The sequence below is a fragment of the Rhincodon typus genome, chromosome 15 (assembly GCF_021869965.1).
Source record: "Rhincodon typus isolate 14 chromosome 15, sRhiTyp1.1, whole genome shotgun sequence".
Taxonomy (NCBI): domain Eukaryota; kingdom Metazoa; phylum Chordata; class Chondrichthyes; order Orectolobiformes; family Rhincodontidae; genus Rhincodon; species Rhincodon typus.
In genome coordinates, this window is record NC_063346.1 from 37,472,808 (window position 1) to 37,495,734 (window position 22,927).

At 40.6% G+C, this 22,927-nt stretch overlaps 1 long non-coding RNA gene across 1 annotated transcript in view; it reads right to left on the reverse strand.

The window, feature by feature from the left end:
• The window catches only part of LOC125485016, a 33,971-nt gene extending 11,803 nt beyond the window's left edge, over positions 1 to 22,168 (reverse strand). The window contains exons 1-3 of the long non-coding RNA XR_007263794.1: positions 22,099 to 22,168; positions 14,347 to 14,451; positions 9,180 to 9,289 (exon numbers count right to left, since the gene is read on the reverse strand). This is a non-coding gene — a long non-coding RNA (uncharacterized LOC125485016). The remainder of the gene's footprint in view (positions 1 to 9,179; positions 9,290 to 14,346; positions 14,452 to 22,098) is intronic.
• Positions 22,169 to 22,927: the final 759 nt, after the last annotated feature.

Consider the following 22,927-nt stretch of genomic DNA (forward strand, 5'->3'; position numbering starts at 1 on the left):
CTGTCTAGTTTGCAGGGTATTGGCTTACAAGGAGAGATTGGACAAACTTGGTTTGTCTTCAGTTGAACATCAGAGGCTGAAGGGGCAACCTGATAGAAGTTTACAAAATTATGGAGAAGCATGGATAGAATGGAATGTCCAAGTCTTTTATCCCCAGGGTAGAAATTCCAATTACTAGGAGACACAGGTTTAAAGTAAAAGGGGGAAGGTTTAAAAGGTGATGTGAGAGGCAAGATTTTTGCATAGAGGGTGGCAAGTGCCTGGAATGCGCTGCCAAGGAAGGTGGTACTATCAGATACAATAGCAATATTTAAGAGGCATCTTGACAGACACATGAATAGACAGGGAATAGAGGGATACAGGTAAAAGGCTTTTAGTTTAGAAAGGTGTCATGAGTTGGCACAGGTTTGGTGGATGAATGGCCTATACCTGTGGCGTACCGTTCTGTGTTTTTTTTTATTATGAACTATACTGAATAATGAACATGCCCACCAATACTTACTCTCAATCTATTACAACTCAGATACTTATCAAATTTTCTTTCAGAGGAGTTAATTAACAACATGAAATGCTGGGGCTCTAATTCACACAACTATATCCTGGAGGGAAAACGTATCCTATGCCTGTCTCTTTGTGGGGTATGTGAAACATTCCTGGTTTCCGTGCTACTCGGATCCCACCCACAACTCTTTCTCTGGTTTATTGATGACATCATCAGTGCTGCTTGCCTCTCTTGCTTGGAATTGGACAAATATCTCAATTTTGCTTCCAATTTCCACCCTGCCCTCACCTGCACTCTGACTCCTCCATTCCCTTCTTCGATATCTCTGTTCCAATTCTGGGGATAGGCTAGCCACCACTATCTACTACAAACCTACCAACTCCTGTAGTATACCTGGTCTATACACTCTCACACCCTGCTTCCTGTAAAGACTCCATTCCATTCACCTAGTTTGTTCGTCTCTGTCACATCTGTTCTGATGATGCCACCTTCCACGAGGGAACCTCAAAAATGTCCACTTTTTTCCTCAACCGAGGATTCCCCGCTACCTTGATTGACAGAGCCCTCAGCTTTGTCCTACCCATTTCCAACACGTCTTCCCTGACACCTTCTCTTCCTTCCCACAACAATGATAGACTTCCACCTCAGTAGTTTCCGATCCAAAGGATCATAAGCTACCATTTCTGCAACCTCCAGCAGGTTGCCACTATCAGACATACACTCGTCCCTTGTCAGTATTCTGCAGGGACTGTTCCCTATGAGAAACCCTGATCCACTCCTCCTCCACTCTCGACACCTTCCACATCCCATGGCACCTTCCCATGCAATTGCGGAAGATGAAACACCTGCCCGTTTATCTCCTCTCTCTTTACTATCCAAGGCCCCAGGCACATCTTCCGGGTGAAGCAGTGATTTTCTTGCACTTCACTTAATCTAGACTATTGCACTCGCTTCTCACAATGTGGTCTCCTCAACATTGGGGAAACAAAGCACAGATTGGGTGACTGATTTGAGAAACAGATTCATTCCTTCTGTAAAAATGACCTTGAGCTTCCAGATGCCTGCTACTTTCACAAAAAAGTGCAAAGGTGCCCTGGGCTCAACCAGCTTCAGCTGCTTCATCAACGACCTTCCCTCCATCATAAGGTCAGAAGTATGGAACGTTCACTGATGATTCAATTCTATTCTTGAGTCACCGTTTGTTTGTTGATTGCAGTTACTACTTTGTTTGAATAAATCTAATTCACTAGCGATTCAAAATTTTGAAATAAATTGCCAAACATGGCACTACAATGTATCCGCCATGGCACTACAATGTATCCGCAACAAAGTTTTGAAGTAGCATTTTAAAAAGGTCAAGATCATTTTTTAAAATGATAATCACAATTGATAAAAAGGAATGCTTTGTTGTACTAGTGCATTCCAGAAGAACTAATTGAAATAACAGAGTAAAATCAAATAGAACAAGCAGAAAGGCAAGACCATCCATTAAAGGCACATGGAAACTGTGATGGTTTTTATGGATCACTCAAGATTCTTTTAAATTTCAGCAGTTTAAAAATTTACAATACTAAGGCTTCTGTTATTTACAAGACCTGTTCATACCATACATTGATGGAAGCAGTGTTTTATTTCAGACATTTTGTTTTAAGATCTGTTCTGAAACAATGTCATCATTTGATACTGATGTATGCCAGCAACTGAGTCTTGAAAGCTGTTAAATCAAATGATCAATAATCTGCAAGCACATGCAGAAAGCATGAAGCTCTGTTATTTGTTTCAAGATGAACTAATGTACTTTATATAACAACTTGAACTTAGTCCATCCAAATAAATAACGGCAGGTAGAGTCATACAGCACGGAAAGAGACCCTTCAGTCCAACCAGTCCACGTTGAACACAATCCCAAACCAAATAGTCCCACCTGCCTACTCCTGGCTCTTATCCCTCCAAACTTTTCCTATTCACGTATCTATCCAAATGTAACTGTACCTGCACCCATCACTTTGTCAGGAAGTTCATTCCACATGTGTACCACACTCTATGTAAAAAAATTGCCTCATGTCTTTTTTTAAAATCTCTCTCCTCTCACCTTAAAAATGTGCCCCCTGTCTTGAAATCCCCCATCCTAGGGAGGATACAACCACCATTAACGCTATCTATACCTCTCATTACTTTATAAACTTCTATCAGGTCACTTCTCAACCTCCTACATTCCAGTGAAAAAAGTCCCAGCCTATCCAACCTTCTTTATAACTCAAACCTTCCGTTCCTGGCAACATCCTCGTAAATCTCTTTTTTTAAAGCATTAGAGTTATTTCTCTGCATTCGCTAGACTCCATTTCTTTCTCCACAGTAAAAACTGACACAAAATATTCATTTAGTATCTTTCCCATCTCCTGGGGTTCAACACAAAGACAACTTCCTTGATCTTGAAGCGGCCCTACCCTCTCTCTAGTTACCCTCTTGTAGATGCCAATGAGAAAGAAAAAGATGATCCAAGAGAGATTAGTCTCATTTATAGATTAGACCTATTTCAACGTGGTAGTGATTCTTATTCCTATTACTTGTTGCTACGTTAATAATTATCAGAAAATAGGACAAACTAAAGGATTTTAAACTAGAAGGGCAAATCCTAAAGTGGCTTTCTGTTCTTCGGTTACTGATACATTATTGGTCCTATCACCAGTGTTAACATCTATCAATGTCAACTGTACCTCAACAGTTTGTCTGCCATTGAAAAGAATTTTAAATTAAGATAAAATCCTGCTCTCCTAAGAACTGGAAATCACCCCCACAATTTCAAAAAATCTTTAACCTAAACATCTGAATGCAGAACAAAAGCATGACCAATGGCCTTAATGCAAAAACAAAAATCTTTGAAACAATCATGAGGTTAGCTTCCACATGCACACTGACATGACCTGACACTATCTCTTTATTCATACCATGCACTATCCCATTCACCCTGTTCTTGGAGATTTACTTTGTTTGGCTTGCAATTCCCTGATGCCTCCAATTTAAAATTCTCATCCTTATGTTTAAGCCCCCTTAAGGCATTGCCTTCTCTATGCCGTGATAATGGTGATTGTACCTTAACTGCCTCTTCTCTATGCTCTGGAGTCTCCTCTTTGGCTCTCCATTTTGTTACATGGTCACAGGGCAAATGTTTTATTTGTATTGCGTCAATTTAACTACTTGTGGCTGGCTGCCTGCAGTGAGTCTGGCTCACGGCAAAGACACACAACTACTGAAAGCCAAGAGGCATGTTAGTGTAATGTTTCATTTCCATCCAAATAGTTCCCTTTTCTACAAACAAAACAAAACAAAACAAAAATAAATTTGCATCCACTATTTATATTGTAAGCTATGCAAGTTATTCATCATACGCACAATTTCTATCATGCACTAAAACTGTTTCTTATTCTAGTTCGTCACTCTTTTATTGGTCTCTTTACACCCATGGCACAAATGAGAATTCTTGCTTTTGCCTCCATTATCTCCTGTTGGAATGATACGCTCTCTGGTTGTGTTTCAAAATCTTTTCAGTTGACTCTGCTGATTTACACAGTTGTCTTGGACAACACTTTCGTTTCTGTCTCTTGCTGTTTCTTTGTCTGTTCATCAATCAATGTCGCCTGTGAAGTACTGTAAATGTCTTCTGACATGTTTAAGATCACCAATCCAAGCTTTGACTTGCTTCTCATGAGTGATTTTAGCTTAATGTCTAACGCCTGAAATTCAATCTTTGGTCTTGTCACTGCATTGGGCTCCCAGACTAATTTGTTTTCTTGGGGTGAGCACAATTCTGTCACAGAGCCTTAACTTTACATATGGTCTGCGAAGCATATAATGTTGCAAGTAGCACCAGTGTCTATCTGACACTTCATATTCATTCATTCTGCTGCCTTTGTCGCAATACAATTGGTTCTGCTATAACACGTGTTCCGGCAACGCGAATTGGCTGTAATGCGATTGACAAATCGGGGAACACTATTTCTCAAATGCAAACTTGTGTTGGCTATAATATGATTCCATCAGTGTGGGGAGGAGTATGCGTCGACATCACATGATCGTTCCATGGGCTTTGTCATGAATACATACAACGTTAGCGCTGAAAGAGTCTCTGCACTGACATCATGTGATCATTTCGCAGGCTTTGTTGTGAAGTGCTTTCTGAGAGAGGTACAGTACAACCTCCTCCCCCATCAAGTCATCTTGATTTTTTTTGAGATAAAGTGTTAGATTTACTTTTGCTTCATTATTAGATACAAATTAAACATTTATTCAAATTGCACTATGCTTTGCGTTAGACTTTTGAGTGATTCTTGAGCAATTTTGATTGACTTTCTTTTGGTGGTCTGCCCCTAACCCCACTTTTTCCATAGGCCCCATTATTTCTATAATGCAGTGTTGCACAGCAACACAACTGTCACATTATAGCAGAACCGACTGTAATTACAAACCACTTTTCTCCTTCAGATTTGATATTGCCCACCTGATTGAAGTTGCAGATTGAATCTTTGACATCTCTCTGGTATCAAGGTTTGATTTTCCAGGATCAACATCCAAAATCTCTGTAGGAATCTCTATTGGCTTTATAGGCTTGTTTGCCTTTTTTGGAGCTTCCATTCAAAGTAGTTTAGCTTCTTGCAGTTAAAAGAATATTTTCCTGATGTTGGGCATGCTTTATTTTGTTTAATGTGATGACCATCACAATATTAGCAACTTATCCTTTGGTCTTGAACTTTCTACTGGCTCCTCTGTGGACACTTGTTGCTCTTCTCCAGGTGTTGTTTCAGTTCAGTGGACACATCTTAGCTGCTTATCACAATGGTACACAGATGTGGGCTGCTTTTCTACATTGTGGACAAAGCTGTCTGTTCTCTCATGTCTGTATTATTGCCGTCAATTTACAAGCTCAGAGCTTTTGCACTTGTTTATAACTTATTCAAGAGTCAGATTTTTCTTCTCTTAGAAGTTGCACTGTTATAACAGGATTGCTTATGCCTAAGATAACTGTATTTTTGATGAGATTATCTTTCAGGTGCCCAAATTCACAGGATTCTATACACCATATTAATGCAGTCACATATCTATCAATAGGTTTATTTTCACCGGTTCAGCTCCAATGTTGAATATATATCATTCATTTATTGGGTTCAATTTAGTTTCAAAGCATGTATACAAGTATTTCAAAATTTCTGTATTCTGTTTTTTTTCCTTCAGAGAGATTTAGGATGGAAAATACTTTAACAGTGTCTCCTCAACAGTGATAAAAATGTAGCTACTCTACTCATAGCTGCTCTGGTTTGTTCATTAAATCTGTTGCAATTTTGAAATTTTGTCATTATGAGTGGAAAGCAGCCAATTTCACTTCATATCACCTGTCATTTTGACTAGTGATGGGAAATGAGAATGTGTTTTACCCAATGCTTTAAAATGTGGCCTGCTGTATTGATCTTTTCTGTGGTGCGCTGTGGATTTTAGCAGCTTTCAACAGCTCTGAATATTCCTGTGTTCCTCTTTTAGTACTTGTGCTTCGACATAGTTCTTTAACTCTCGGCCTTTCCCAATTCCTGACGTGTTTAATGCTCACAGGACAACAATCTTGTTTATATTGTCTAAGATGGTTGACTGCAGTCAGTGTGATTCATGGTCTAGATCACATGACTACAGCATGTCAGGAATGACATTAATACAGTATTGCATTTCCATCCAAACACACATCTCTCTCTATTTATTGAAGATCTGCCCTGAAGTTTGTGTGTTGAATCAAACATTTGATCATCCTTTCTAATGTCTTTTGTTTTTGGCTTGGCATCCATTTCTAATTGAACACAGGCCTGTGTAAAGCCTTGGTATGTATTTTCAACATGAAAGGCAATGTGTAAATGCAAGTTGTTGGAATTACACTGGTAAAATAAATGTTCTTTTTTAGTTATTTCTTGAATTCCTAAACTTAGATATTAGAAGTTAAAACATGATATGAATTGTGAAATAATTGTTGGCAGTAATATTCACATAGCCAGAAAACATTTTCAAGTATATTTCATTTGTATGCTGATAGCAGTGGATTTTTACTGCAGCCTCACATTGTAAAAGTTAATTCGCACATGTCACAAATATGCTGAAACACTTGTTTTCCTTAATAGAGAGAGCATTACTGAACACAAATGAAAAAAAAGTCTTCGAAATACTTCAAACAATAAGATCACAGAGCATGGGCCAAAGAGATTAAATAAGACTAAAAAATGCCAGGCCACAGATGGCAACATAGCAATAGCCACAATGCAACCCTAAAAAGATCATTCTAAAACTTTATAATAAACTAGCCATAACTAAATGTATCTAACTTAAACAGCTTAGTTAAGTAAGACCCAAGGGTAAAGAGGATTTCAATACAGTATATAAATTACTGACTGTAGATGGATTAAATAAATCCAAATTCTTACTTCAAAGTAAATTGGAAAATTAGGATCAGAAGACATAAATGAAAATAAGTAGAGTACATTTAAAATGGATAGAGGACGACGAATCATTTTGTTCAAAGCATGATGTCCTGTAAGTGTGGATGTGCAATGATGGTTTCTCAGGCACTAACAGTCCTTATTACTAGGACTCAATAAGATTGGAAGACCCAATTAAGTAGCACATTTCTGGCTGGGAATGTACTGCTCACCATATCAGTAAAGGAAAAGTAATGACACATAGAACCATGGCTGAAACAAACATTTCAACAATTGCACATGTAAATAAATGGACTGCACAGACGTGAGATCTCAGTTCAAGAGTTTTGTGCCTTGAAGCAGGAATCCCTCCAAATGGCTTTTGATCCTAGTGACCAATTACAACCCCAAGGTTCTTGACCTTCTGTGTCGGCTCCTCTCCCTGCTTTATTCCTCCCTTCATCTTCTTTCCAAACCCTGGCCTCACTAATCTTTCCACTGGTTCCCTTGGCACTAGCTGGCAGTTGTCTCCGATGTGATCCAAATCTGGGGTTGTTCTGGCCTCACCATTCAGGAATAGGGCCATACTTTCCAAGCCAGTGTGTTGGAAAAAATCTGTCAGGCATGGTGATAGCTTACATCTGTGCACTGTTTAAAGCACAGCTCAATGCCTTGATGGCAATGCACTCGAATTGAATTAGTTTTATTGTCACATGTACTCAAATGAGTACAGTGAAAAGTTTACAATTCACCACATTACGGTGCCATCTTAGGTACAAAGGTACTTTGGTACAGATTCTTAAGAGCAAATTCTTAGCAAAAAAATTTAGAGAAATAAAAAAAATCCAGCATTACAGCTCTTAGGAATAAATTGGAAACATAAAGAAATAAAAAGTTCAGGATAACAGTCTTTCCAACCCAGTCCACGTGGGCACCTACCCTCCAGTGACTGTGAGACCTCTACCACCTCGCCACCATCTGCACCCGACCCACCAGCATAGGAGTCGCCACATTTTAGGTGCCATCTCTTTGCCACACTCACCCCCACAACTAGGAGGCCCCAGCTCCGCTGCCTTGCCAATAACCAGATATTCCCGGCCTGGCCCACCATGACCAGGAGCTCCTGGCTCCGCTGCTGCCTTAATCACACCATGAGTCCCCTGAGGGATGTGTGAGCTCATGGACAGAATGTCCTTTTCTTCTCCCAGACTTTATTATGTTCTTATACCAGAGAGAGCTGAAAAACTAAGTTATGCTTGAGTGGACTTGCACTGCTGGCCTTGTTGTAGGAAAGCAAATCTCCCTAGTAATCAAGTGCAAATTATTTTTCAATATACTTGCATTGATTATATCACAATCATTAACCTTGCCATATTGTCATCATCATACTTCGGTGCCCGATGGGGTCAGCAAGAATTCAAGGCTCAGAGGGTGATTATAAGCAGTCCAGGCTCAGCTCTGGCTCATGATGTTATCTGAGAGTCTCGATCAGATTACGGTTTTATAATACACAGAGCAGTGTCATTCCTAAAATCCATTGCAGATTAAATACCAGAAATCTTAAATGGTTTTGCTGAAAACATAGCCATTTACTGGGGACAGGGTTATGCACCCAGATAATGGAACTTTCTAGCTATTGATGTTGGCCCTGACAATCATCAGCAAAATAAGATGTCTTCCATACAGTAACAACACCCCTTTCAAGATTAAAGGCAGTACTACTACATTATAAATAATGATGCACTGAAGCAATTATAATGGGTTTGAGATTTGCATCTCCGGTTTGCAAAACGCAGGTAAGTAAGGTGGATGGACTTCAAATTTATTGAAATGCAAACGCCTGCACGGTTTGGTTTTCCTGCTAACACCTATTGTTCCCTCCACAGCTACTCCCAAAAGTTTAAAAAGCATGCAGGGGCTGAACAGCAGACTAACAAGGAGTGAGGTGAGGAATGCTCACAAAATCTCCTCACCTCTGAAGAATCTGAACACAATAAAGCAAATTATTTGGACTTAGAATTAAACAAATTGCTGTCTTAGGAATGCACAGTTTCAGATCCATAAAAATCTTTCTGTTATAATAAGTCATTGTTGTTGTATACGAACAACATTAACAGGATAATTATCCCAGCTTACGAAGCACAGTTATGATCATGGTTTCCATAAACTGTAGTCAGAAGGAATCCAACTTTGATCAAATGACTCAGTGGAACCAGGACAAAATTTACCTGCAAAGCTAACAGCTTCAAAATTGACTGCTTGACGAGCGGCCTCAGTGCAATCCCCACTGTAATGCCCATCTCAGCTACAAAGCAGGCTAGCTGTGCAGCGGGAAGGACTGTAGGACAAAAAAAAGTACTAATGTCATGTGTGGGTAACGGCTGCAAAACTTGGATGTAATTTGTTATACCTAGATTGTAAATAGATTGTTTACCATACCAGTTTATTTAGAAAACAATTTCATTTTTAACCAATCAATAATATGTAAATAGTTATAACATTTCATGAACCCGTGTGATTCACCACTTATATGGCTGCAAACACTTTGTAGTGCCCTGTGACATCACTTCTTGGCCATTAATAAGGCACAATGGTTGGGAGTCTGTGATGAGCGCCTAATGTATCATGTAGGAGCAAGGGTAGCAATGCAAATACACGACATCAGAAAACTCCGACACCTAACCCCCACCCTACGTCATTGCTTCCTGATCAGCACATAAGTGTGTATCCCAGGGAGTTCCCCAACAGTGATGGTGACAGGGAGGTGCAAGTGAGACAGGCAATGCTGTAGGATAGCCAGGGACTAGGTACCCTGCCTCCCCGTGTGACCAACATTTCACATTTTGGAGGATGATGATGTTCCCCTGTGAAGGCCCAGTGAACAATGGAAGATGCAACCCCTCCTTCACAAGTTCCCTCATTTACCCCACCCAATGCAAGTCCCTTCACGGCCATTCTCCTCAACATTATGTGCTATCCATATGTTTCACCATTGGCAATGATAGTGAGTAGTCCTCAGAGTGATTTTCAGTCTCAGCATTAATGCTCCCTAAGACATCCAACATCATGGTCTCCTTTCTAGATGCCCAGTCTGCTCACTCTATAAGCTTTGCACTCCCACAGGTCATCACCTAAGCTGTGTAAACTGCCTACCTGACCTCCCCTCCCCCAAATGCCCTTCCCCTGTTTCACCATCACCCCCTCAATTTCTGTGAATGGAGATAATGGGATGACTGTGGTCCACTCCATCAAGCAACCTGATCTGCCCACAACTCTGGCTGGTTGACATACTGGTCCTCAACTGGAAAAGTCCTCCCTCCTATACCGGCCCCAATGGAGGCAAAAGACTGACCATAACCTGCTCCCTCAGTACAGAGGCACAGTCCCCCTGTACAACTCCTCCCCAACTGGATGCCTGGCCATGGCTGAAGCCTGGGACTTGTGTGGGAGTAACCATGGGAGACTGCCCTTGACTAACCATGCTGGGCACCCAGATCAATATTGTATCACTTGCTGCAAATGCAACCTGTTTGGCACAATCACTAAGGCTACATGGTACAGGTGCCAGAGTGACTTGGTACTCTGACATATGACAAAATGCACGTGCCCTTTGACTGAGGACCACTGCTTCGTGTTCTAACTGTGCCAATCACCAATGCAAGGCAAGTCATGGCAGGGCAAGGCTTGGCATGGATGCTGGGAGTATGCTGGTAGGCACCAGGTGAATGCACACTGAGAGATCGAGAGAGCAGCCCTGGTAGGCTGCCTGCTCCATGCTGCTTAATAGGTTCCTTTCCTTGTGCAGTACCTGCTCCCAATGCAGCCGTGCACTTCTGGTTGCCAGTGTGCCATCCAAGACCAGTCTGCCCTTCAGAGCACTGTGCCACTGCATTGGAGGATGCCAGTATGGTGGTGACCACTTCTTGAAGATGGAGTGCCAGTGTCGGTGGTTTAAGGGTATGTGTGGCTGGTGCTGGTGAATTTGCCTTGATCTTCAGTCTGTTTTTGGCCAACATGCATCTCCTGGAGCATGTGGTGAGTTGAACCCTTCCTGAATCGAGTTTACCTGATGGATGGTTTGTAATGTGAGTTTGGAAAGATCGTAACTGTGGCAGGTTGGGCAGTTAATAAGGTGTTAAATGAGCTGTAATGGATGTCAGTTGGGAATTTATTGCTGCCTAGACAGAATCTCTCCACGTCACTTGAGAAAAGCAAAACAAATGTGCTGAGATGGTCTCGATGTCGAGATTGGCCTTGCTGAACATCTCACCTAATTCTGCTACTCATCTTGCATTCTGCCCATAGTCTAATTCCTCAGTAACTATTCAACTAACCCCATACTAGGCTCACACCCAACCCTGGCAATCACACATTGACCAGACCTGCAGCCCCCATTGACACCCCTGAGACTCATATCTGAACCCCTCCAGCCCCCACCAGAGCTGAACCACAACCACACTCACCACCTCTCTAAACACAGCACCACCACTGACCAGCCACCTTGTACCCTTGCACCTTACATCTTTCCCACTTGGCATCCTACCTAGCTGGCATCCTACATACCTGCCACGCTACCATCTACTGATCTGGTATCCTACTAATGGCACAATTTCCCCAGCTGACACCCAACTAACCTAGCACTCTATTTCCCCTATCCATTTGACACCTTACCCTCCCAGCACTCTAACATCACATTTGCTTTAAGTACTTACAGCTTGACAGTTTATCAGAATACGGCAGCTAACTGCTGTGAAACGGGGGCATGGATTACCTTTCCCTATGAAAGAACTGACGAAATGGAGGGACGATTCTACATTTCTGAGGGAACGGATTGCAATTTCGTCTCAGAAATGCAGAGCTCTTTTCTTGTTGTAAACAATTTCAAACAGATTGCCACTCCTCAGAAAATCTCGCCCAATGTGTCTTCAAAAGTCACTAATGTCACAATGTTATGATAACAATTGCAAGCAACTGTCTGGTCTAGCGGGTTAGCAAACTGTGTTTCAATGTTCCAGACCTGAGTTTAAATCCAGTTCAGAATGAAGCAATAGAAACTTTCTGGTATCTTGAGGCTGTAAGCATCACACACGAATACAACTCCCTGAGAAGGTCTTGCAATTTTACTACACATGATAAAATAGAGGAATCATTCCTCAGATTTTTAATCCTTTTAGTCAGCAAGAACACACAGAAGACTGAAATGTTCAGACTGTTCACCTATGTTCTTATCGGCATAGTTTAGGGCAGAGTGTATTGACCATTATCCAATAGTAAGTGTATCTGGTTTATCTATCATTAAGGAAGAAATAGCAAGACATCTGGATATAAATTGTCCCATTGGGAACACCCAGCATGGGTTCATGAAGGGTAGGTCATGTTTAACTAATTTGGTGGAATTCTTTGAGGACATTACTTGCATGGTGGACAATGGGGAACCTGTGGATGTGGTGTATCTGGATTTCCAGAAGGCATTTGACAAGGTGCCACACCAAAGGCTGCTACATAAGATAAAGTTGACGGTATTACAGGTAACGTATTAGCATGGATAGAGGATTGGTTGACCAGTAGAAAGTAAAGAGTAGGGGTAAATGGGTATTTTTCTGGTTGGCGGTCAGTGGCTAGTGGTGTGCCTCAGGGATCAGTGTTGGGACTGCAATTGTTTACAATTTACATAGATGGTTTGGAGTTGGGGACTAAGTGTGGTATGTCAAAATTTGCAGATGACACTAAGGTGAGTGGTAGAGCAAAGTGTGCAGAAGACACTGAAAGTCTGCAGAGGGATATAGATAGTCTAAGTGAGTGGGCAAAGGTCTGGCAGATGGAGTACAATGTTGATAAGTGTGAGGCCATCCATTTTGGTAGGAATAACAGCAAAATGGACTATGTTTTAAATGGTAAAAAATTGCAGCACGCTGCTGTGCAGAGGGACTTGGGTGTCCTTCTGCATGAATCCCTAAAAGTAGGATTGCAGGTGCAGCAGGTAATTAAAAAGGCAAATGGAATTTTGTCTGCCATTGCGAGAGAGATGGAGTTTAAAAACAGGGAGGCTATGCTGCAGCTGTATAGGGTCCTGGTGAGGCCATACCTGGAGTACTGTGTGCAGTTTTGGTCTCCTTACTTGAGAAGAGATATACTAGCACTGGAGGGGGTGCAGAGGAGATTCGCTCGGTTGATTCCAGAGTTGAGAGGGTTGGAATATGAGGAGAGACTGAGTAGACTGGGATTATACTCATTGGAATTCAAAAGAATGAGGGGAGATCTTATAGAAACATATAAGATTATGAAGGGAATAGATAAGGTGGAGACAGGGAGGTTGTTTCCGCTAGCAGGTGAAACTAGGACTAGAGGGCATCGCCTCAAAATAAAGGGAAGCAGATGTAGGACTGAGGTCAGGAGGAACTTCTTCACCCAAAGGGTTGTGAATCTGTGGAATTCCCTGCCCAATGAAGGGGTTGAAGCTCCCTCGCTGAATGTTTTTAAGGCAAGGCTAGATAAATTTTTGAACAGTAAAGGAATTAAGGATTATGGTAAGTGGGCGGGTAAGTGGAGCTGAGTCTCAAAAAGATCAGCCATGATCTTATTAAATGGCGGGGCAGGCTCGAGGGGCCAGATGGCCTACTCCTGCTCCTAGTATTTATGTTCTTATGCTATACTTTTAAAAATTCATTCACAGGATGTAGGTGTCCCTGATTAGGCCGGCATTTATTGGCTATCCCTACTTGCCCAGAAGGCAGTTAAATGTCAACCACAGTATCATAGGTCTAAAGTCACATGTAGGTCAGCAGTTTCCTTCCTAAAAAACATTAAGCACATAGGTTTTTCTGACAATCAACAACCATTTCATTGTCATCAATAGACTCTTAATTCCCGATTACTATTGAATCCAAATTCCGCCATTGTGGGATTTGAACCCAGGTCTCCAGAACATTAACTGGTTGTCTAGATTAACTATCCAGTGATAATACCACAAGACCATCATCACCCACCAAACTGCTGCAAAGACTGTCCCTGCTACATTCCCAATGCTTATGAGTCAAATTGTAGCTCGAGTTAATAACTGTGTAGTTTATGTGAATGATGATATAGTATATAGTAATACATTGGAAGAGCACGTAAAACAAGTTGGAGGTAGCACAGTGTGGAGCTGGAGGAACACAGCAGGCCAGGCACCAGAAATTTTCTAAAGAAGGGTCCCAACCCAAAACATCAGCTTTCCTGCTCCTCTGATGCTGCCTGGCCTGCTGTGTTCCTCTAGCTCCACACCGTGTGATCTCTGACTCCAGCATCGGCAGTTCTTACTATCTCTAAAACGAGTTGAAGATCAGTTTAAGTAATTATAGTTGGCTGGTTTAGTATACGTTTAGCTAAGAATTTGGAATAGGAAGAATAACTTACCTGGGACATATTGTTTGACAAGGACAAGTTTTACCAAGGAGAAAGTGAAGGCTCTTTGTCCGCCAACAACTGTGATTAGTTATCAGATTGCTGAACAGCTTGGGTCTGAACAAGATAGTGAGAATCTAGTTAGACCAGAAGAGAAATCAGCAGCTCTAAGTTGCCAAAAATCTCTAACAGTTCTCTGCGGTAAACCACTTCAAACCAAATGAAAACTATGTTCTTCAGCACATGCTGCACATTATGACTTTGAATTGGACAAATCAGAGACCTTTCAAAAATTAATCATCCAGTCTGTGACTCTTGGAAACCAGTGCAAGCATTCAGAAAAAAGGAAGTCAAGGAGAAACCCTTGGAGCAGCAAGAACCAACTGGACAAATCTTGTGAACAGACATTGGAGCTGTTTTTCCAGTTTTTCCTCCACCCTTGTTTTTGCTTACCCCTCTGTTTACGTTTGTGTGTGTATGCCAGAGGAAATTTATGAGGAGTTTAGAATTTTTATTTGTGGAGTTTACTTAAATGTATTTTAATTGTTTATCTGTTGCTAGCATCTAATCACCTATACTAAATTGTGATTCTGCTGTTTTCTTTTAAAAGTTTTAATTTTTGTGATGGCTCTGGGAATAGTAGGTATGATTTCTAGCAGGTTACCCCATTGAATCATTACTCGCTGTCAAAGAGCATAGAGGAGTTGGCAGAAGGCTGGATTTGCTCTGTACCCAGCCTTTTCTGTCATTCTGCACACACAGAGGGTCTGCTGACCCCATACCCATTTTAGTCTTTACATGAACAGATCATCTAATGCTCTCACTGCAGCAACATTCTGTGACAAATCCAGAAACTCACCACAACACATCCAAGAAAAGAGCAGAGTACTTCCATGCACTCTGAAATTGTGGACATTCTTAAAATAATCTACCCTCAGTTTAAGTGGGCCTTTAAGAATGGCCACTGTCAGGCTATCTTACTGCTCAGTGTTTTTTTGCTTAAAGAGGGAATTGCAAATTCACTTACTGGACCGACTGATCCAAATTAGATGTCCTGGCATTGCATCAGTCAGTTGCTTGTGTGAGGGAAGCACACTTTCACAGTGTTTTAGTGCACTTTGGTGATGCCAGACTGGGACAGACTGCTGTTTGTCTATGCTGGAAGTAATGCTGCAAAACAATGCAAGACTTTTGTAGCATCACTGGAGGCGGCACCAAAAAGATGATATTTACGCTCAGTGGCTTCAGAACTCAGATAATTCAGAAACAGTTGGTGTTCTGCCATTCTGAACATGTAGATGGACTCCTCCCTCAAATGCTATGCACAAAAATAATGTGTTGTTACTTCAATTGCTTCTTCCCTGTCATGCAGTGCTTTCCCATTGTATATGGTCTTAACAATCAAAATTAATTTTAAAAAAGTGCACACACAATTGCATATTGTGTAATGTTCCCAATCCCATCTTCTATGTGAACTGCAATTAAACCTCAAAGGCTGGGAGGTCAGTGTTTTAATTCAATATGTTGTCTACTGCTCTAGAATGTGTTTCAAGAAACAAAGATTTTTACTGTGGTGACAGCTTCACCATGTTGCTACTGTCTCGCAAAACTTACCTGATGAACTATGACAATCACTAGTGGCTTTCGATAGCAATTTAATTCTGATTGAAATGGATGGGCAGCAGGTTCTCATCAATTTCAATCTGCTGATAATAACCTCTTGCTGAAAAGTTGTGAAAACCAATGTTGTTCCTATCAGCGAGCTTCTCTACCAAGTATCAGAGGTATTTTACGTTCTGAGCATGACTGATTTAAATTTGCTTGAAATGTTATGTATTTAAACCACATTCGCATCACAAGTTACAAGCAGATTTCTCCATTCTCAGAGTTAAAAATAATTTTTATTTTGCGGTACTCACCAATTAGAGGCTACTTCAAATGGTCCCATCTCTGAAATGGCATCTAACATAATGATTTAGATCATTCTTATCCCTTGATGTGCTTGTGAATTAGAATGTTTATTCTGTTTGGTGTCCTGGCTGTCTCTGTGTATTTTTTCTGGCAAAGCTACAATCGTTAGTGTTTGCCTGCTGTGGCAGTTTCAAGTGATTCAGTTCTTCTGACAATGTCTGTGTTGCATGAAGGAAGGCTTACATCAAAAACACAAAAAGACAAAAGCAAACAGCCACTCACAGCTGTTGTCATCCTGTGTAGAAGGAAAACCGAATCTGCTCCTCTCTCTAAAAGGACTTGAAAGTAAATTACGAATGATTCTTTGTACAGCTTTACAGATTTTTTCAGGGGGAATTATTAAATTGAGCTTTTTGTCTTGGTGACGACGAGAAATCATGATGATAATTTTGGCAACTTCCTGTCTTCATAGAACTATTTTCTTTAGTTGTTTATTATAAGTTTTTTTTTTCCATGTGTCTCCTAATTTAGCTTCTATTCTTCCCTCAATCATTGTTGAGAGTTTGGGCTCCAAGTGGAAAGAAATAACTGATTGGTCTTGTTGAGCAGCTAGCCATGCAAAATCTACAACCACTTAAAATAAAAGTGACAAATTTAAAACTACTTTAAAATTGCACCCTTCTTATCAAATCTTTCATATAGTATGCAAATGCGCAATAGAGATATGAACGTGAAAAGACATTTAGTAGAAGAATTGTTTTACTGAAATGCTTTGTAAAACTTACCTCACAATTTCGCTGTTCTTTATGTTGTTGCGCTTTATTTTTTAATTTATTATTATTCCCCTCTGGGACTACTAACAATAGCTCTTTATTCAAACCACAGGGGTCAACATACCATGCATTCACTTTCCGTGGAGTTCTTCTCCATTCTCAGTAGTCAGGCACCATTTTCAGGGTAGCCGTGTGTACTAATTGTCTACATGTGCCTTATCCTGCAGTTTCAATGTGGTGGGAAGAGTTGGTGAAGAGACAAAGGCCCTCTGTTTCAAAGATTCTGGCTACTGCTGGGTAATGAGGGCATTGTTTTTATCTTAAACTGAAAGGTTTTTCTACTTGTGTTTATCTGTGCTTTTTTTCACTTTGCAGAAGGTTCTTGAAGTAGCTCACATAGGCAGTTAAGCACAATGTTATTAAGTCCTCAAGGCTAATGATGTACTTGAGAGGTAAATATGGCCACACTAATGTGATTGGTCATTGTGTAATTGTTTGAAACTTGATTTGATGATTATTGATGGATCAATAAGCACTATTTAATACGTTCCATTTATGGCTACGTTTTTTGCATACTTGAAATTGTAAGCAATATTGAGAATTATCACACTTACCTGGCAAACAAAATACACAATATTTCTAAAGTTGCTATCTTACAATTGACTTAAATATTACCTAATAATTTGCAATACTTGTTTCAATCTCTGTGGGTTAAGGAATAAAATTACATGTTCAAATAAGAAAAGAATCATTAACTGGATTAAACTGACTTCTAAAAGACACTGTTATGTGTTTTCCATGAGGTTGACTATTATAAATTCATGAGGTCAATCTCACTCTGGAGACAAATGTCATGCTTCTTTGGGACAAAGGGTCCTTTATACATAGTATCATAGAAGTTGGCCATTTGGCCCCTTGAACCTATACTGGTTTTTGGAATATAGCTGCACATAGAATGTGAAGCGGAGGCAGGAATATGTGCATTGATTCTTCACCTAAATTACTATGAATTTTAATACTCACTCGAAATAACCATTATATATCAAACTTATGTGGAGACCATGGCTTACAACATGTAATTGTGAATTGCTATATTTTAGTCCATGCACTTGATATTCCAAACATCAATGTATTCAGACTTTGATTTCATTGAGATTACAGATTGAAACTGCAGCGTGATGTGAAGCCCAGATTAACTTCTTTGTGTTTATAGGAAATAAAATTGTTGGATAGAGGCTGCAGTGTTTGATATGAAGATGGTAATCGTAACTTATCTCATTCACAAGGTGGGAGACCTGCAGTTATCTTCAATGGTGAACAAAATTAGGTGGCTCTCAAACCATCCATCCTTATCAGCTTCCTGACTTGTAGGTCAGGTTCATATATTCCCTTAAGAGTTTACAGTTAATTATGTAAAAGAAAAATAAAGAAAGAGATCAAACTTTATGCTACCTGTGAATTAAAATGTTTGTGGTCTACTGCCCAGTGCTGTTGAGAGGCTCTACAATGCAGCCTGAGGCACAATTCTGTCCAAGGTTCATACCACTTAAAACTAGCCTGAATTGCTTAAAGTCAACCAACAACTCATAATGGAGAGGTGCATTCTGGCTGGAGATACTGGATGTAGCGACATAGACATTCTGCTTGAAGAGCGCATGCTTCAAAGTTCTTAGATCAAACACTTGAGGCCCTAGGGCAGTAGATTGATAGGAGAGGGTTCGTCCTTTCATATGGAACTAGGAGGCACCCTATGGAAACATTGCAAAGGCAGTTGGGGGCAAATAGTCATCATGAGCAATCTGGTCCTGAATACCTTTAACTTCACACTCTTAGCGCAGCTAGAAGCGTCATTCCCACAACTCTGGAAGAACACTGCAGTACTTGTCAGCATACGCGCGGTAATTTGTCACAGTCTACAGTAACTTGTACAACTTCACCATCACAAGAGAACTGATGTACTAGTATAGGGTGTGCATAATGGAATGCTTGGCACAGTGACTGACTTGCGAAAAGCTAACTGTCACTGACCAGCAGTATGGAAGAATCTGGACAATCTAGGTACAGGACTGTATGGAGTTCATTCTCTCCTGCGTGGAAGTACTGGCAAACTCCTTGAGAACACTTGCATGTCTCAACCTGTGGCAATTTCTGACGGCTGACGTTTCAGCTTCCATTACATCAAAAGCAAAAGCATCCAATAGCTGAATCTTGCAGTGGGAGATCTGACTGACGTCATACAAAAGCAGTTTTGTGCAATGTATGTTGCGATTGCTACCATCATAACCACAGATATCACTATTCAATGGGATTAGCAGTGTTTCATACCAGTCCAACAATCTGCATGGATTGATGTGTGGAGCCAAACTCACTATCGTCTATCAGGACAACAACATTCATCTTCTGACCTGTGCCACCCTGTCAGTTGCCTTGTTTTCAAATGAGCTGCTTCTGAGCCTAACAGCCTGAATGGAAAGTCGATGTGTTGGTTGCATCCACCGTTCCTCTTCCTCCTCACATCTCTAATTTAGCTGTTCACGGTATATTTGATGATACAGGATGTGTGATGTTGTGCAAGCTTTTAAAAAATTCATTCATGAGATGTAGGTAGTGTGGGCTAGGCCAGCATTTACAGTCACTGTGCCAAGCATTCCATTATGCATACCCTATACTAGTACATCAGTTCTCTTGTGATGGTGAAGTTGTACAAGTTACTGTAGACTGTGACAAATTACCGCGCGTATGCTGACAAGTACTGCAGTGTTCTTCCAGAGTTGTGGGAATGACGCTTCTAGCTGCGCTAAGAGTGTGAAGTTAAAGGTATACAGAACCCTGATTACAGTGGAAATGAGTGGATCGGTGGGTAATTTTAGAGTGCAGTCAAGAATCAAGTACATTGTTATAGATCTACAGTCGCATGTAAGGCAAACCAACTAAGGACAATGGGTTTACTTTCCTAAACAAGATTAGTGAACCAGATCAGTGGACAATCAGCAGTGGTTTCATTGTTGCCATTAGGCAGGCTAATAATTGCAGTTACTCTGGCAGCTCCAACCTTCTCAAGTGGTGCTGCTGAGCACAACAGCAAATGGCTTCTGATTGGTCAGCAGCTCTCGCTAGGCTCAACTTCTACCCCTAGGGTCTTGATTCCAGGAGAACGCCTTACCGCTGTCTGTTTGGTATGTGATTTGATGGGCATACCTTGGAAATGACAATTAAGGTACCTTGCTGGCTGTGCAGCTAACTCTTCATCTTGCCTCTGGCCAGCAGACGAGATTCACGATGCTTCAACAAGATTCCATTCTCCAAGGAAGTTGAAAAGCTATGACAATGTAGTTGTCCACTATATGATTATTGACACAGAGAGAATATATCCCTCAACTCACTGATAGTTATCTTAAAATCTATCAACCTTCAAGGTTCAATGTGACTGTGTAAAATGATTCAGAACTTAGTTTTAGGCTTATTCTCAGACACCAGCAAACTGCCTGAGCTCAGATTGCTCTAAGCCCATTCGGTACATGACGGCTTGTGGATGGCACCTCGTGTCCCTGCTGCATGAATGCACTTCTGATGTGGCCCAAATCATATGTCTCTTTTACGACAGCATTAACAATGGCATTAGGAGCATTAACAAAAAAATGCATAGCGATTGCAGATGGCGAGACAGCACTGCTATCTCTGACTATTGCAGTAAAGCTAACTCTGTTAAAATAACACAGTAAAACATGATTCAGCAGGACACATCTGTGCATACCCTGTCTCCCCCACCCCCAACTTCACAACTGCTATTTAAAGGAACCATCAACAATTTTCTGGTTAGTCACTGATTAATTCCTGCAAGCTAGAATATACATTTGACAAAGGCCTAGGAGTTTTCCACTGCCATTTGAAGTTGGTGGGACAACAAGGAGTAGTGTGGCATCTGGTAAAGGCTTTGTTTCTGATTTCAAGAATTCTGCTTAAACCCTACACTCCTAACCATGAGACTGCAGTTACCATTTTCTTTGGCTTGCAGCATGACAGGGAGAATGAGCAGAGCAGCTCAGGAGATGTTCACCAAGAGAAGAAGGGGAGGAATGCAGAGAAAGGGTCTCATCAGGGAACATTATTCACCCAGTGTCTTCAGGGAGCATTTTTTTTATCTCAAAATCAGCCAGCAACACTGTTTGAGATGTCTCCATTCTATGAAGCAGATAATCACTAAATTCTGCCATCTTTCACAGGCAGGTCCACAATGTCAGTGCAGGGCAAGGATGGCATTGCCAATGGCTGTGAATGTTACTGTGATGTGAAATTCTTCATGTCAGGATCCTCGCAGGCTGGAGCAGAGTTGGAGTTTTAAAATTGCTGTGGTCCCAGACTAAAGGTAAGGAATGTTGTGGGGCGGGGTTGTTGGGTTGGGGTTGTGGGTGTTGTAGCATGGATTCCAGCTCTGACTGGCCTGTAAATTTGAAAATTACATGACATTACAAAATGTGACATTCCAATACTTGCCTCGCCTTTATTCACTCTCTCTCTGTATCAGTGTCAGTATTTATATGTCTGGAGTACACAATAACAAACAGTGAACGCAGATCCTGCACTATGTGTGCAAGTCTTCGATACTTTAGCCATGTAAATAGTTAGTGTTATAAATAAACATCATGGCATCTGTTTCACAAGAACTTAACTCTTTGTGGTATACATTTCATGGGCTAACACATTATCATGGAGACAGCAAATGAGTTTGTCATGTTGGCCTAATAGTGGCAATAACTGGATGGTAAAGGTTGGAAAGGGTGATGGCATCATAACAATTGTAAAACATCTTTTTCATGACAGACACCCACCAGTCTGTCTGAGTTCAGAGCTGAAGTTACAACTGCAGTCAAAACTAAAGGCTATAAGCTGGTACTGAAACATAGTGAATACTCTTCCTCTCTCTCTTTAAAATAAAACATGAGGATACTGATCTCATTTTTGATAAAAGCTTTAAAAGAACTGAAAGGACAGCTCCTAGCTAAAAATAAATGTTCCTGAAACAAAACAAAAGAAAAAACAACACTGAAAATAAACAATTTTCTACATAAACAATGTTTACCTCTTCACAGACATCCATTGGTTCCACCATCTTACCTCTCAGAAAAGGTGCATGTGACATCATAAATCACTCTTTTCAGGCATAAATGCCACCTACAGGAACAGTCATGTACCTACAAGCCTGAAAACTTCTACAACTACAGCAAGAAACACAAGGCATAAGCCAAATGTTCCTTTTAAAACTACAACAACAACAAAAAAGAGGGGAAGCATTTATAAAGCAAACATAAAAATATTTTAATAATAGACAAAGCACTGAACTATACTGTAGATTCCCACACTGACATTTTCAGAGAGCAGAAACCTACAAAGATAAAGATGGAAAGCAAATGTCTTACCATGGACTGGCAGACCTTTGACATTCTGTCAGAACTTCAGTCGTTTAAAGAATCAATGTTTACTTTATAGGTCAGAAGAAAACTAACAAAAAAAACAGGCCTTTAAGTGTCTTTTTACTTTGGCCATTGAGGTTTAAAGAATAAATTTCTTTGATGTTTCTGATAATGACTGCAAAGATTCTCACAAAAGTTTTCAGACTTTAGAAGAACAATGTAAATTTTGAGATGACTTCAGGATTCATAGGCTAAAGCACATGTCATATTGACAACAGCCAGGTGGAATGACTGACCAATTCATTAGCAGGTGTGGCCTCAGATGTATGGAATGTGATTTTACTGAAACTAACTTAGTTGAAAGGTTTATAGACCTGCTCATTGACTTTATACCCAACAAATCCTTGAGAAAAGTACCTCTAGTAAACCTCAAGGAATATATCATTGACACCATACTAGATGAAGGAGGTAAGTTCAAAGCAATAGCAGTAGGCAAGA